The sequence below is a fragment of the Penaeus monodon genome, unplaced genomic scaffold, assembly GCF_015228065.2.
Source record: "Penaeus monodon isolate SGIC_2016 unplaced genomic scaffold, NSTDA_Pmon_1 PmonScaffold_1072, whole genome shotgun sequence".
NCBI lineage: Eukaryota > Metazoa > Arthropoda > Malacostraca > Decapoda > Penaeidae > Penaeus > Penaeus monodon.
Window position 1 is genome coordinate 38,033 of NW_023639404.1, and position 4,468 is coordinate 42,500.

At 35.7% G+C, this 4,468-nt stretch overlaps 1 pseudogene; it reads left to right on the forward strand.

Annotated features, from left to right (window-relative positions):
• The first annotated feature begins 447 nt into the window (after nt 1-447).
• The window catches only part of LOC119568764, a 5,685-nt pseudogene continuing 1,664 nt past the window's right edge, over nt 448-4,468 (forward strand).

Genomic DNA, 4,468 nt, shown 5'->3' on the forward strand with positions numbered 1-4,468 from the left:
TAAGATGACTGAATTTGAACCCCAAGGAGAGAGAAACATTTGAAAGTAAAAAGAGGTGTAAAAAGTTGCTTCCCAAAACCGAACTATTGCAACATGGAACAATCTCCCAGATAACTGGTGTGTGCTGAATATGTCAATTTAAAAAGTTCATACGATTTGCTCTCTCTCGATATATAAAATGCAAACAAGCGTGGATTAGCGAGATACGACCCATAAAATTTTACATCTGGTATATGGATAGACTTTTGATAAATACATAATGATTATACAACATAGACAACACGTAAATGCAAATATAACAATTGACAGTGTGATGAAAATTTGAAGAAAAAGAAATTTTAAAAACTTAACTCTCCCTTCCGAGAACCACGCTTTCCTCTCTCATGTATTTTGGAACAAAACAAAAGGCACGGCGCAGGGCTGGCAATTCTCGAGGTCGCTAGCATTATGGCAGACGAAGTTGCCAGACGGAGGGGAACTGCGGAGGAAAAAGATCTTGGAAATGCAGAAGAGAGAAAGAGGAAAATATTTGGGACAAACACGTACCCCACCTCTATCACACAAAATGGCGAAACTCCGGGTAAGGAAGTTCTTGATTTAAACCTAAGGTGGAAAATCTTGTGTACAAAGGTAATTAGTTAGAGCTTGGTCTGTCGTGGATATGAATAGAATTTACAAAATCATGGGGAAGATGCATTGTCTTGTGAACTGACAGGGAAAGGAGACAAAGTTCTCATTTCCAGGCTGAGGTATTTGAATTAATCTCAATGAAACAAGCTAAAGATTTATTTCAAAGTGTAGTATTATAGGATAATTATAGAGTATTACATTTGGATAAACACAGCATATTGTATTTGGTCGTATCATTGCAAATGACACTTGACTCCCCAAAATAAAGTTTGACCTTGCCATCCAATAGAATGTAACATTCTAAGACACTTTTCTACAATAGCATTCCTTGCAAACTAGTAATAAAGTAGTAGGAGAGGATTTAAACCTGAAAAAATTCATGACTCCATGACTCTCCCAGCGGCAAGAAATAATGATAAGAAACGAAAAAGGCAACGTAACAGTTTGGACAGAATTGTAGCAGATGTCCATAAGTGAGGGAAATTAAATAAGTAAGTTGTAATTGCACTTGGCTGTCACGAGGCAACAGACACTTGCAACCAGTCTATTTGAGCCAATAAGATTTGTAATAGATATTCATGTGACAATAGAAGCTGCATCCCAGGGACATCAGTTGAAATTCAGATTGGTTTGTTTATGGACTAGGCTGTGTTTAAGAAGCTGTTTTCCCCTTAACATGCAAGATATCATGGCATTAATATAAAAGAGCAGTGGATAGTGGTTGTAATTTTAGCCAACATTGACAACAAGGATTATGAAAAATTATTGACATTTTATTGGTCAAGGTAAGATATCAGTAAGAGATTCACTTATCTGCCCTGGGCTCAATCTTGCTGAAACATACAAGGTGAAGATTTTTGCATACCGGGCGGGGGGTATGGAAGGTGGTAACCTCCCTGAAAGGGGGTTAGGGGGAGTTGCCCCCTATTTACTGTAAATATGCTTCACAAGAACTAATTACTGAAAGTTTTTACTTTGATGATCTGCTTTTACTACTCATTTCCCGGGTACTTATCATGCCCTCCTTGTCTGTCATGCCAATATTGTAAATGTGCTTAATTTGCAAAGGAAGTGAGTGCTAGATTTGCAACACAATGAGAGATTTCATAAAAACATAGTTTTCACCCAGAAAATCTGTGATGGATGTCATTTCCAAATTTACTCATTCATTTTACTGAAAGTGCATATAAGTCCATCAGTACACAAATGTTATTTACAGATGATTACAACACATCTGTTGGAATCCATGCACACAGACAAAAGGTGCTAGCCATTCACCAAATCCATTCTGACACTTAGAGCATATTAACTGTATGTTTGTTTGATAATTCTTTCTTAGATCAGAAAACTTATTCTTTGGTGAAGAGATATTCAGTGGAAATACACAATGAGAATTATCTGTGTGCTATAGAAATATAGCAATTTAGATATGATAGTCCCTATAGTAGGGGAGGGCATGAGTTGTAACTGCAGGGGAATGATAGGCTGAAATAGAATGAATGTAGAACAAAAATTTGTAAAATCATAGGGGTGGGAGGAATTAAAATCATGCACCTAACCTATCCTTGGGAAAGACACCACCATAAACCCACTTAATCTCTTAGCCATGGGGATACTCTTTTACAATATCTTGTAACCATATATTTCACTAGTCAGTGGGCTCTGCCCCTAGACTCCCATAGTCTTTACACATTTCCTTCTAAGTAATGTTAAGTTAAGGGCTCTTCCCCCTGCATCTCTATGATCCTTATAAAATAGATCCTACCCTATACCTAACCAAACAACCTGGACCCACACCACAGCATACCTTGATTGAATATGATACAATTTCATGGCAGCAAATAGGAACTCAGTCTCTTTCTTGGTAATAATTACATAATAATTCCAGTGTTTGTATGTATAATTTGATATTTGAAAAACAAATTAATTTTGTACAAAACACTGAAATTTTTTGTCCATTCCCTGAAATGTTGGACTTACTTGGTATTTTAATTACTTTTTTTTTCAACATCAATGTCTTGGTCTTTTGCATAGCCACTCATTGTTTCTCCTCTAGTTTAACAGAAAGTAGCATGAACACTCATATGCAGTGACAAGACTCTATGCCTCCCCTTTGCAATGTTATTTTCTCTTTTTCTGCATATGCATTTTTTTCTTTGCCATTTTCCAATATCTGTAATTGTCATTTGATATTCCGTATCTAGATAGCAATAGACTGTTTTTCCTTGCACAGACTTCATATCATCTCTCTAGGTCCATAACTCAGAGTAATGATAGTAATAATAAGTAAACTTTGTTATTTATATATATACTTTTTTCTATAATATTCAATTTTCTTTATTATAATTAGTATAACCATGGGTCATGGATGGTACATTCAACACTTTTATTAGTGGAAATAAAGTGATAGCCACTTCCTAAACACCCATTGAGTATAACCAACCATCACAACTGAATTCTCTTGATGACAGATTTTTCCATGACAACATGTTCACATCACCCTCCCCACAAGCCAGGTGAGGTCCCCTGATAGGGAAATACAGCAGTAGGGTGGGAGTCTGGGAAAAATGCCCCATGAGTTAGGATAGGTGATGTTTATGAAATCCCAGGAGTGACTGGAGTAACAAGGACTTAATCTCGAAGGATGCAGTCACTTCATAAACAATTACCAATACTTTTTACATGTATCATCTGCATGGAAAATAAGAGATTCATGTATATTACACAATAAATAATTGAAACAAGGGCAAAATAATTACTTGGGTAGGATGTCTGTGTGAAACAAAAAACTTACCCATTTTTTAGCTCTTCTTAGCCTGTTTTGCTTACACTTAACATAGCCTTAGTATGGCCCTGAAACAGAGTACTTGTGTTACTTGGGGTTCATGATAGCTCATGATTAGGTGAGAGGATTATCATTCAAGATTTGTTTTGATTTCTATTATCTCAACAAATTGGGTAGTCCTGAAACAAGAGTACCAAAAAGTGAATGATCTCATTGTATAAGCAATAATATTTGATAGAACATTCATGTAGTTTTACTAACTTACAAATATTTAAAATAGAGATAATAGCTTAGAGCTTCATGAGGCTTCACACAAATACTAATTTTAGTCAAAATTTGTTCAATATTAATTCATGTTTTAGACATTTGTTGTTTCAGATTTTTGTCCCCAGTTATTTTCATTACCTTTCAGACCTTTGGCTATTTGTTTTTCCTCCTGTCTGCTTACTCTGTGTGTGGCAGTTCCTCAACAAATATGGTCAGCCTTACATTCTAGTATTAGCTGGCATACACATTTCCTAGAAATTTTCTGAAATAAATTTCATTTAACCCCAGTGTTCAGGGTGACATGACCATCATGTCATGAAAACTTGACTGAGGGCGAGGGCAATGGGAAATTGCTGTCATGAGAGTTTTGAAGGCCAGGTGATGGGAATGACTTGCCACAAGTGTTTTAAGCTCTTGGAGGATAAATAGACTCAGTAGGCATTTAGGAAGAGACTTTTGTATTATTTTCCATCAATAAGTGAGTCCGTGAGCCATGAACTGGAATAGGAGGATGTAATTTATGTGGTCAGTAATGCAAGTTGTAGAACATAAGATTGAATATTATGAAAAAAAAAAATGACAGAACAAAATGTTTCTTATTATTATTGCACTTGAGTTATGGACTACCTAGAGAGATTGATATGGAGTCTTTGTAAGGAAAAACAACTCATTACCATTTGGATTAAGCAAATGAATAACAAATATAGACATTGGAAAGTGACAAAAAAAAACAAAAAAATACCCATAAAGGAGAAAATAACATTGTAAAGGGGAGGCATGCAGTTT